This window comes from Ictidomys tridecemlineatus, chromosome 15, assembly GCF_052094955.1.
Source record: "Ictidomys tridecemlineatus isolate mIctTri1 chromosome 15, mIctTri1.hap1, whole genome shotgun sequence".
Taxonomy (NCBI): Eukaryota; Metazoa; Chordata; class Mammalia; order Rodentia; family Sciuridae; genus Ictidomys; species Ictidomys tridecemlineatus.
In genome coordinates this window covers 35645539-35657900 of record NC_135491.1, presented here as the reverse complement: position 1 = coordinate 35657900, position 12362 = coordinate 35645539, and the positions used below count along the sequence as shown (strand labels likewise).

At 47.2% G+C, this 12362-nt stretch overlaps 2 non-coding genes across 2 annotated transcripts; one reads left to right on the top strand and one right to left on the bottom strand.

Moving 5' to 3' along the window:
- The first annotated feature begins 1174 nt into the window (after positions 1-1174).
- Trnal-cag (transfer RNA leucine (anticodon CAG)) lies at positions 1175-1257 on the top strand. Its single transcript has one exon. It is a non-coding gene; the product is annotated as a tRNA-Leu (tRNA).
- A 231-nt stretch (positions 1258-1488) lies between these two features.
- On the bottom strand, positions 1489-1571 carry Trnal-cag (transfer RNA leucine (anticodon CAG)). The gene has a single exon. It is a non-coding gene; the product is annotated as a tRNA-Leu (tRNA).
- Between the last annotated feature and the right edge of the window lie 10791 nt (positions 1572-12362).

Genomic DNA, 12362 nt, shown 5'->3' with positions numbered 1-12362 from the left:
CCAGGGCGACTCACAGAAGTCCCCTCAGGCCCCGTGCACAGAGAGGCGCAGTGCCTGCCATTGCCACACAGCGAATCAGTGGCTCCTCCTGCCTCCCCGCGTGTGCGCCTTTCTTGAGCAGCTGCACCCTCTGGAGAGCCTGGGGATGGGGCTCCCGATACCCCAGGAGCCGGGGGAGGGGGGTGACGCCTCTTGGAAACTCCGTGGGGAAGGTTTCCGGTCCCTGGACACAGACGTGCGTGGGCAAGTCTGGGTGGGAGAAGAAACGTACGGAAAGAAAAGGAGGAAGGTGCTGCGGAGGCCGGGAGAGGAGGGATGAGTCACGAAATGACGGAATGCAAGACCGAGGGAGCGAGGGAGGGATCCACGCACGGATCTTTCCTGCGCACCCACTGCGTGCCAGGCACGGGGAGGGCAGTGGGGACACGGTAGAAATAGGGTGACTCGGCTGTGCCGCTGCAGAGCCCAGTCTAAAAGGGAGACTGAGCAATTGAGCTCATCACTGCAAATGGGCAGTTTCCAGAATGTTCGGAAGGAGCGCTTAGGCGAGCCAGAGACCTTGCCATGCCCGGGCTTCACCTGGTCAGGGCTCCAGCAAGACCACACGCCATTAGTCAGCGCAGGGGCACGGAGTCTCTGACCTCTTGGGGGCGCTACTGGGGACCGAGCCCCGGGACAAGCTCAACCCCTGCGCTTTTTGATTTTGAGACAGCCTCGCTGAGTTGACGAGGCTGGTCTCGAACTCGCCATCCTCCTGCGTCAGCCTCACGGGTCGCTGGGATTACAGTTGTGGGCCACCGCACCGGGCTGGGGCAGGTGTACGGGACTGACTGCAATGTGCAGACACCGCACAGGGGTATGAGTGTGGAAGTGCAAGGCTGCTTGCAGAGCTGCAGGAATCAAAGCTGAGGCAAAGAGTAAATTTACACACGTTAAAGTAACGGTCCTCGGTCTCCCGGCCTTTCGGATTCCACAGCGTATGGCGAGCGCCCTCTGTCGGTCAAGGCGCCGCGCCTGGTGCCTCTCGTCCCGCCCCTTCGAGAGAGGCTGTGTCTAGCTCCGCCCGAGACCGCGCAGAAAACGGGGCCTCTCTACCCACATCCATCCGCTACCGCCACGCATGCGCACACTTAGAGTTTCTGAAGAGGTTTGCCAACGCCCGAGCTCCCGAGCAGTCAGGATGGCCGAGCGGTCTAAGGCGCTGCGTTCAGGTCGCAGTCTCCCCTGGAGGCGTGGGTTCGAATCCCACTTCTGACAAAGTTCCACTTTTCCTTTCCTTCAGCAACGGACAGATTAAATTATTCATTGACTTTCAATCCTCTTTACTATTTAGCTATCCTTAGCATTTTCTTCTAACGCACAACAACTGCGGCCTGTAAAATTGAAATGACACACTTTTACCCCAGAACCTTGGTTCGTATAGTCCAGGATACAGGGTACACTCTTCATCCTCATTGGAAGGGAGAAAAGCAGGCAAAAACCAGAAGTTGTCAGAAGTGGGATTCGAACCCACGCCTCCAGGGGAGACTGCGACCTGAACGCAGCGCCTTAGACCGCTCGGCCATCCTGACTTCCTGGGAGGACCCTCGTGGGGTCCACTTTAGTCCCTGGCTCTCGCGGCGAGGCTTGTTGGGCCCTGGGACCGAGCAGCAGTTCGGGGTGCGGAGCGGTTCCCACCGCCTGTCGTGCGCCGCTGAAAAGCACCGGGGCCGCGGAGACCTGCCGCTGAGACCTCCCAAACTGGCTGTCCTCTAGCCGGATACCTAGACATTTTACATGCAAACCTCGAAGCCGCAGCACAATAAAGTCAGTTTCCCTTGCCATCCATTAGAAAATAACCATGAAAGTCAATACCAGGAAAACGCGTTGATGTCATGAAATTCTACCCTCCTGCCGGGCTTGGCGCCTCATGGGGCGTGGCTTGGGGTGCAGCTCTGCCCCCCTCGGAGCCTACGGGACCCAGGGAAGGGGAAGGAATCCGAAGCCGTCCATCAGGTTGCTGTGGGTGCAAGAAACAGAAGCCCCGCTTGCCCTGGTTTGGCCCCAAAGGGGGGCTTGTTGGCTCACAGGACAGAGTCAGGGGTGGGTGGGTGGGTGGAAGGCTGCTGGATCTCAGGGACCCCGGGAAGTGAGCGGCGGGGTCTTCTCCACCCTTGCCCTCCCCTGGTTCTCTGGAGGCCCCTCTGGTCAGGGTCTTGCTTCTCTCTGATGGACTTTAAGAGGACCAGCCCACCGAGAGGCCTTCCGTGACCGTCCCTACAAGTCATCTGCCACAGTCTCCCAGCTGCCTAGGCTTTCCCCCCAAGCCCACTGTCACGGACGGATTATTGGGGGCAATCCTTTGTTTAATGGCCGCCTCGAAGCGTCCCGCCGCCACCACCAGCCTGTGGTGGCCCGGGTGCCTGAAGGTCTGGGACTGGCCCCGTAGTATCAGAGTTTGGTCGCTCTCTGCTGGGTATGAAAGAGGGACCCAATTGACCTAAAGGGGGAAAAGTGGCATGGGGAGAAACTCAAGGCCCACTGTGAAACCAGAGCCGCAGGGCTTGCAGTTGCACACTAAAACACACGCAGATACACACACACACACACACACACACACAAATTCCATGTCCACATGTGCTTATATGTGCAGAAACACGCAGAGAAGAAAACCCAGGTCACTGCCCAGTGAATAGCTCCTTGGATGATTCAAGCTGTAGGAGGGAGAAGGGAGGTTTCATTTTGTACATTTAAATTTTTGAATCATGTGCATATTGTATCTAATCAAAAATAAACATACGGAGCCAGGTGCCGAGGGCACACCCTTGTGATTCCAGCATTTGGGAGGCTAAGACAGGTTGGCAAGTTCCAGGCTGTTCTGGTCAATTCAGAACAGATGGTCTCAAAAAATGAAAATGGAGCTGTGGCTGTGGCTCAGTGCTAGAGCATTTGCCTAGCATGTGTGAGGCGCTGGGTTCCATCCTCAGCCCCACATATAAATAAATAAAATAAAAGTCCATTGACAACTAAAAAAAAAAAATGGCTGGGGTTGTAACTCAATGGTAGAGCACTTGCCTAGCAGTGGGAGGCACTGGGTTCCATCTACAACACCAGAAAAAAAAAATTTAAGTAAACAGGATTAAATCAGGTGACAAGGTCAATATCAATAAGTGATAAATCCATTTGATAGTAGCTGTTCTTGACATGATGTGCATTGAATGGCACTGTCCCTCTGTGGTCCTCCTCCCAAAACTACATTACTCCAAGAAAAACACCAGAACATCAGAGGAATCCATAGGAATACTTTACAAAATACTTGACCAGTACTCCTCAAAACTGTCAAGGTCATCAAAAACAAGAAGTCTGAGAAGCTGTCACAGCCAAGAAGAGCCTAAAGACATCCGAGGATGTGATTGTGACAAATATCACAATTCATGTGAAAGATTAACAATAGTGGAAACTGGGTGTGTGGTGACCTCTCTGGATTATCTTTGCAATAATTAAATCTAAAATTATTCTAAAACTTTAAAAATTCCTAAATAAACATATGGTTCCATTGAAAGGAAATCAGTAGAATAGAGGAAAGGGACGGGGGAGGGAGAAAGGAAGGGAAAGGGAAATACTGGGGAACAATATTGGCCAAATAATATTGTTATGTCGTGTGCATGTACAAATAAGCAACAAAAAATACTACCATTATGTACAACTAAATGTACCAATAAAAAACTGGAAAAATATGATTTCATAGTTTATATATTAACAAGATATGCAAATATTAAAATCCATAGCTATAATTTTTACATATCTATATTTCACATTAAAAATTATTTATTTAAAGTATTCATAATAAAATGCATGTATTAAAGTCTCAGAGTGGACTGAGGTTGTGGCTCAGTGGTAGAGTACTCCCCTGGCATGGGTGAGGCACTGGGTTCAAACCTCAGAACCACATTTAAAAAAATAAAATAAATCTATAAACAATAAAGATAAAAGAAAAGTTCAGAGGCTCAGGAAACATCAGCAGCTGTGATTATCTCTGGGTGGTGGCACTGATTCTAATTTTTTTTTCTCTTTGGTTACCTGCATTTGATATCTGCACCATGAACATGGGTTATTTAAATAGTTCATTTTTAGTTAAAAATAAAACTGTCAGAAAAAAAATGGGGAAAGACTTTGAAAAGGGCAAAAAGTTTCCTAGATATTTTTCAGGGGAATTTTTGGATGTTGTCTCCAGTTGTGCTAACGCAGAGCCACGAATCATGGGTAGCTTCTGAGCACTTGAAGGAGGCGGGTCAGACTGTAATGTGCTGTAGGCGTAGACTTCTGCAAAGTGGGGAATTTCAAAACCTCTGTACAAAAATAAAAGAAAGAAAAAAAATCTCCATAAGTTCTATGTTGATTGCATGTTTAAATAAAAAAGATTGGGTAAATTGGTTTAAATCAAACATATTATTTAAAAGTAAACAATATTATTTCACATTAGTAAAAGTACAGTTTATAAGAATGCAAATACATGCTGAGCGCCTGGGCTCATACCTGTCATCCCAGCAGCTCTGGAGACAGGAGGATCTCCGAGTTCAAAGCCAGCCTCAGCAATTTAGTGAGGCCCTAAGCAAAAAAATACTCAGTGAAACCCCATCTCTAAAAAGAATACAAAGAAGGGCTGGAGATGTAGTTCTGTGGTTAGCGCCCCCATGTTCAATCTCCAGTACAAAAAAAGTTGGGGGAGATTAACAAGAGATTAAGGAATCAGATGTTAAAGACCTATTAGCACAAACTAAGGCTCTCCCCTTTGCATAATCAGATTAAAGGCCAAGTTAAGAAGCATGGGTTTAGGGCTGGGGATTGTGGCTCAGTGGTAGAGCGCTTGCCTAGCATGTGTAAGGCACTGGGTTTGATTCTCAGCACGCATACAAATAAATAAATAAATATCCATGAACAACATAAAAAAAAAAAAAAAAAACGAGTGTTTCCCAACACCTGTTATTTGATGAAGGTCCCTGGATCATCAAAAACTCACTTCACATGGTCTTTTCTGGTGGAGATGATATGTCCCTGGTTGAGACGGGGTTTCAGTAAGTTGCCTAGGGCCTCTCACTAACTGGCTTTGACCTTGAGATCCTCCAGTCTCAGCCTTGGGAGTTGCTGAGATTACAGGCATGCACCACCACGCCCAGCTTTGTCCCCAGATTATTATTTTTTTAATTCTGATGTGTTAATATGACAGCAGAATGCATTACAATTCATAGTACAGATATAAAGCACAATTTTTCATATCTCTGGTTGTATACAAAGTATATTCACACCATTCGTGTCTTCATACATGTACTTAGGGTAATGATGCCCGTCTCATTCCACCCTCATTTCTACCCCAATGCCTCCTCCTTTCCCCTTCCACCCCTTTTCCCAATCTAGAGTTCATCTGTTCCTCCCTTGTGTCTCCTCCCAACCCCATGATGAATCAGCCTCCTTATATCAGAGAAAACACTCGGCATTTGTTTTTTGGGGATTGGCTAACTTCACTCAGCATTATCTTCTCCAACTCCACCCATTTACCTGCAAATGCCATGATTTTATTCTCTTTTATTGCTGAGTAATATTCCATTGTGTATATTTACAGCATTTTTTAACCCATTCATCCACTGAAGGGCATCAAATTTGCTTCCACAGTTTAGCTATTGTGAATTGTGCTGCTATAAACATTGATGTGGCTGTGTCCCTGCAGTATGCTGTTTTTAGGTCCTTTGGGTATAGACCAAGGAATAGGATAATCTTTGAAGGGGGGTTCTTGTCACCCTTCCCCTTCCCCCCAAGCTTCTTTCCCACACCAAACAGTCCTGGCACTGCTGGTCGGCGCATTGTGGGATGGGGTGGACACAGCAGTGGACCGGAAGCTCCTCAGGCCTCCCCCTCCTGCCAGGGGAAAGTAAAGTTCTCTGTTGTAATTCGGGTGGGGTTACAGAGTCTAGCACATGTGTCAAAATGCCACAAATTGGGAGCGACAAAACAGTAGACAACAGCAACACATGGAGTGACAAAGAGATACGGTGGCACTTGCTGGTAGGGAGACTGAGGAGGAGGGGGGTGCTTGAGCCCAGGAGTTCCAAGTGACAAAGAATAACTATGCAAAGAAAAAAGGAAATCATAACAGGCAACAGTTTCCAAAGCACAGAGAGGCAGCATAGCCCGAGGGGTCCACAAGACTGAGGATACAGCCCCCCAACTGCAGAGCCCAGGGCTTCCCCAAACCACCCGCAGGTCCTATCATTCACTGGAAGGACTCAACAGACCAGGCTGAGGGCTGGGCGGGCACGGTGGCCATTTAGTATAGATAAGAACAAAATCGGCCAGGGAGGTTGGGATGGCCGGTATGGAACCTGGGAGGGCTCCAGCTGGGAACTTCCTGTGTCCTCTGTGGGGTCAGGTCGCTTCCCCAGAACCATGTCTCCTATACAGCGGGCGTTGCCAACCGAGTGATGTCACCGTCTCAGTGTCAGAGTCTCTACCAGAGCTCCAACACCAGGTCACAGTAGAGAGCGGCTGGTCTCAATCTCCAGCTCCCCAGAGGTCCAGCTTCCTGATCTGGGGCCTCGGTCCCCAAGCCCCACCCTAAGCCACATTGTCAGCCCAAGTGGTGCAGCTGGACCCCACCTGAAATCCCACTGGCCACACTATCTGGGGTGGCCAGCCCCGCCCTAATCAAAGACATTTCTGTTAGTTATGACATCCCACAGGTTTAGAGATTGAAGGTGAAGTCTAGATCTCTCGTTAGGTGAATTTAATCTTTCTTTCTTTCTTTTTTTCTTTCTTCCCCCACCTCTCTCTTTCTTTTTAAAAAATTTTTGTTACTGGGATTGAACCTAGGGGTACTTTACTACTGAGCTATAACTTCCCCAGCCCCTTTTTATAGTTTATTTTGAAATAGGGTCTCACTAAGCTGCTGAGAGTCCTGCTAAGCTGCTGAGGCTGGCCTCAAACTTCCATCCTCCTGCTTTAACCTCCTGAGTTGCCAGAATTACAGGCACGTGCCACCAGTCAGTCTGGGTTAAATTTAAGTTCTTTACAAAGGTAAATACTTTAAATGATAAATTCTTAGAAACGGAAATGTGCCAATAAGCTTAAGAAGAGAGTGCTCCACTGGCTAAGTATCAAAAGATGCTAATGCAAAGATTTTTTACTTTTTGTTATTATTATCATTTTTTAAACGCTCATCACACATGTCCAGGGGGGTAGCAAGTAGCTAAGCTTAGAGGAGGTGTCAACTAATATGGGCTTTCGGAACAATTTGGCAGGATCTATTTAAACAACGGTAAAAATTCAAATCCTCCCAATACCTTTCAGTTCAGTGGTTCCATTTCAAAGATCGTATCCAATAGAAAGTCTCACGCATGTGCAAAGATGTGTAAATAAGAATGATTATGGAAGCATGAGAGATGTCTTGGGTTTGATCCCTGGCACCACACACACACACACACACACACACACACACACACACACACATACACACCCTTACACTTTATTATAATGAGGAATTATTGGAAGCCATTTAAATGCCTCCCTGTGGCAGAATGGATAAAGAAATATGGAATCTTGTGAGCTATTACAGCATGTAGAAAAGAACGAGTTTCGTCTCCGTGTACCGCTGGAGATATTTCCCAGACACATTAAGTAAAAGGGTCAGGTTTCAATAGGGACAGCAGAATCTCATTTTTTTTTTTTTTAGAAAAAATGAGTTTTAAAAGTTTTAAATAATACACAAAGAAGTCTTAGATTTCTGAACATACATCTGTCGGTAAAAAGAAAACAGAAAGAAAAGATCTGGTAGAATACGTCTACTCTTAGCTAAGATTCCTTAGAGGGCAAGATGTGGATTGGAAGAGGTACGTGTGCTAGGCAATGAAATAAATTAATGAGTCAACTGTGGAACTAAAACTAAGAGAATAAAAGCATCACAGCTATGCCATCGGCTCGGGCCAAGCTGGAAAGCCTCGGTCATCATTTACTGATTGTCACTGGCATCTTACCAAAGCTGGCTTCTGGCAGCTGTCAGATGGAGCCCACAGGGATCTTAGTGTGGACTTCTTAATGTTATAAATCAATTAGTTAACTGTCCTTCAATAGCCGTGCGTGTGTGTGTGTGTGTGTGTGTGTGTGTGTGTGTGTGTGGAAGTTACTGAGGAGTGGACTCAGGGACTCTCTACCACTGAGCTGAACCCCATGCCCTGCTTTTTCTTTGAGACAGTCTGGCTAAGTTATTAAGGCTGGCCTCGAACCTGCAATCCTCCTGCCACAGCCTCCCAGGCTGCTGGATTTACAGATGTGTGCTACCATCGTAGCACCCAGCTCAGTGCCCTGTTCTTTATATTCCTTTTCTTTTCTTTTATCACCTCTCAACACTGTTAACGTGATTGTCACTTTTAATAAAATCCACTCCATTACCAAGGGTTTAAGACCCATGCGATCTGGCCTCTGTTTGCCTCTTCTGTCTCATCACTCCCCATGCCCCAAGTTCATAGCCTTCCATCTTTCCTGAAAGACCCCCCAAATATTTTCTGCACATATGGCAACTTTCTCTGTCTGATTTTTACTCATCTTTCCGGTCTCTGCTTAAATGATCAGACCTTGGGGCTGGGTTGTGGCTCAGTGGCAGAGCACTTGCCTAGCATGTGTGAGGCACTGGGTTTGATTTTCAGCACCACATATAAATAAATAAAATAAAGGTCCACTGACAACTAAAAAAAATTTTTTTAAATGATCAGAGCTTCTCGGATTTAGCTTTCTCCATGATACCCCCATCCTCAGAATTACTCTCTCTCATGACATCTTCTCTTTTTCTGGAGTAACATCATTAATTTCAGTGATTATCTATTTCTCTGTCTCTTGCTAAGACTCTCTGAGGGCGGACCTCTGACCACAGCTCACAGATGTCCCCAGGGCCTGATGCACCCCAGGCACCCACTAAACATCCTCTCAGGGCCGAGTCCCCACTGCCTCTCCGGCACACCCTGCCCAGCACACAGTAGGGGTTTGGCCAGGGTAAGCTCCTTTGTGCTCCAGGTGGGGGTGGCCCATGCAGACCCCAGGAGGGGACAGGCCTGGGAGTGGACGGGCTGACTCCTCAGCCCTAGCTTGGTCCTCGGTCCCCCACACCCAACCCCATCCCAGAACCCAAGGTTCTCATGGTGCCAGTGGAGATGGGGGTGGGCAGTGGGTTCCAGCCTGGGCCGGGTTCCTTCCCACTTCTTCTGACGGGGGCGAGTGAAGTTGGTTTGGAAGAAAATGTCGTAGCAGGAAGACAGTGCTGCGATTCAGCCCTGCTCGCTGCCATTTGAAAGGAATGAAAGTGGGATTAACCAAAAAAACAAAATCCAAACCAAAAGCCAAACAAAAACACCCTACTGTTTTAGAATCTGCCTCAGAAACAATCACTTTCTTGTTTTCTGTGTCATGATAAAATTATATGTCCTCACCCGAGCTTTGTTCTACACTGCGACTGGCCTACAAAGGGGCTGGTCTCTGGGGAACAGTTTTGCAGTTACTAAAAAGTCCTTCTCGTTTCCAGAGTACCTGCTCCACCCAGGGTGGGCAGGAGGGGAAGGGTCTAAACAACCATTGGAGTCTTTCTTTTTTGTCTCTCTCTCTCTCTCTTTTTCTCTCCACCACCACCCCCTTTTATATATATATATATATATATATATATATATATATATATACACACTTAGGATTGAACCCAGGACCCTTTACCACTAGTTCCATCCCTGGGCCTATTTTCCACTTTTGATTATTTATTTATTTATTGTGTGTGTGTGTGTGTGTGTGTGTGTGTGTGTGTGTGTGGTGCTAGGGATTGAACCCAGGGCCTTGTGCATGTGAGGGAAGCTCACTTTTTATTTTTGATTCAGAAGCTCACCAAGCTGCGGAGGCTGGCTTCGAACTTGTGATCTTCCTGTCTCAGCCCCTGGAGTAGCTGGGATCACAAACAAGTGCCCCTGCATCTGGCTGACCAGGGATCCTTTCAAAGATCCCGAATCTTGTCACCTGCCTGCTTAAAACCCTCTAGGCTTTAAAATAAAAGTTAAGTCCTTTCTATCCATTTTGGTAGGCTGAATAATGGCCACCCAAAGATAGTCCATAGCCTCATTCTGGAATCTGTAAAGAAAAAGGGGGGTGGGGGAGTTGTGGCTCAGTTGGTAGAGCGCTTGCCTAGCATGTGTGAGGCACTGGGTTCGATTCTCAGCACCGCATCTAAGTCAATAAATAAAGGTCCAACAACAACTAAAAAAGTAAAAAAAAAAGAGAAAAGATAAAGGGGGCTGGGGGTGGGGTGAATACCTGTAATCCTAGCAGCTCAGGAGGCTGAGTCAGGAGGATAGTAAATTCAAGGGATGTGGCTCAGTGGTTAAGTGCCCCTGGGTTCAATCCCTGGTACCAATAATAAAAAAAAAAAAAGAAAAAGATAGAAAGTAAAAAAGAAAAAGGGTCCCAGGTGGAGGGGACTGAGGTGGGAGGACAGGCAGGTGTCAAGGAAAATAAAGGGAAGATATGGAGTCTTGCTGGGCATGGTGGCAGACACCTGCAATCTCAGCAACTCAAGTAGAGGCAGAGGCAGGAGGATCACAAATTTGAGGCTAGTCTGGGCAATTTAGTGAAACCTTTTCTCAAATTAAAAAGTAAAAAGGGTTAGGGATATAGCTCCTTGGTTAAGTGCCCCAGGTTTCAATACCTATTATCCCCCTGCCCCCCAAAAAAGAGTAGGGGGAGGATAAGGATGTAGCCAAGGGCTACAGTGCTTGCCTAACATATGTGAGGCCCTGGGTTCAATCCCCAGGATTGCAAGATTATTCTGGATTCTTTGAGTTGACCCTAATCCAACCCCAAGTATCCATATAAGAAACTGAAGAGGAAGATATAACATGATCTTGGAGGAAGAGACAGGGGTGGAGGAAGCATGACCAGAGGACTCCGTGATTTGATTTTGGCTCCATGAAACTAATTTCAGATAGCTGGCCTCCAGAAGTATGAGAGAACAAATTTCTGCTGGGTTTTGTTGATTTGTTTTGCAGAACTGGGGACTCACTCAGAGCCTCACACCTGCTGGTCAAGAACACTATCAATGAGCTATCTCCCAGCCCTTTCAATTTTATTTTATTTTATTTTTTAAAAAAATATTATTTATTTCTAGTTTTTTGGCAGACACAACATCTTTGTTTGTATGTGGTGCTGGGTTTGAACCCGGGTAGCACATGCGCTACCGCTTGAGCCACATCCCCAGCCACGCGCTTTCAATTTTACTTTGTGACTGTGTCTCACTAAATTGCCCAGGCTGGCCTTGAACTTGGAATTCTCTTGCCTCAGCCTCCCCAGTAGCTGGGATTACAGGTGAGCACCACCACATCCAGCTTGATTTTTTTTTTTTTTTTTTTTTTTGGTACCAGGTATTGAACTCAGGGACACTTAACTACTGAGCCACATTCCCAGCCCTTTTTTAAAAATTTTATTTAGAGACGCAATCTTGCTGAGTTGCTTTGGGTCTCCCTAAATTGCTGAGGCTGGCTTTGAACTCCTGGTCCTCCTGCCTCAGCCTCCTGAGCCTCTGGGATCACAGGTGAGTACCACACCATGCTGGTTTTAAATTTGTTGTTTTAAATCACTTAGTTTGTGATAACTTGTCATAGCAGCCAGAGGTCACTAGCATAATTATCTAGACGGCCCTGCCTGATCTGGCTTCTGTCCAGAGTGGCCAGTGTCAACCTTGTTGACTGGGCCCAGCCCCTAAGGCCTCAGGCGTCTTTCTGTTCTTCAGGCTAACTGGGTGCAGTCTGGGGGCTCTTGCACCAAGTCCTCCCACAGAGCTTTCAAGGGCCCCTACTCATGGCTCAAATCTTTGCACAAATGGCACCTTTAAAAATCTCCTCGGGGTCCCTGTCATGTTCTCTGCTTAAGCCACAGCATTTTTCTCTATCTATCTGAAATTAGTTTTCCTTCCTTCCTTCCCTCCCCCCCTCTCTTTTTCTTTCCCTTGTCACTCTTACTAGAAAGTAGGCCCCAGGAGACCTTGTCTGGCTTGTTCCCTGCTGTGTCCCCAGGGCCTGGGATAGGGCCAGACATAGAGTTGCTGCTAGGTGCCTGGCAAACGTGGATCGATAAATAAACGCGAAGTATCTGTGCAAACACCTGTGAACTGAGGCGCGTGAGAGCTTGGGGTGCACAGGGAGCAATGAATCAGAAACCCCAACATCACCTCCCGTCTTCTTCTAAGTGATTCCTCCACCACCAGCTCAGTATTTCATTTCTCCCCCACGACTGCCCTGTGCGTCGCAGGCCCTGCCTGCCTCTGGTTGACAGACGAGGAAATGGAAACTCAGCCTTCTGCCGAGTTTCCT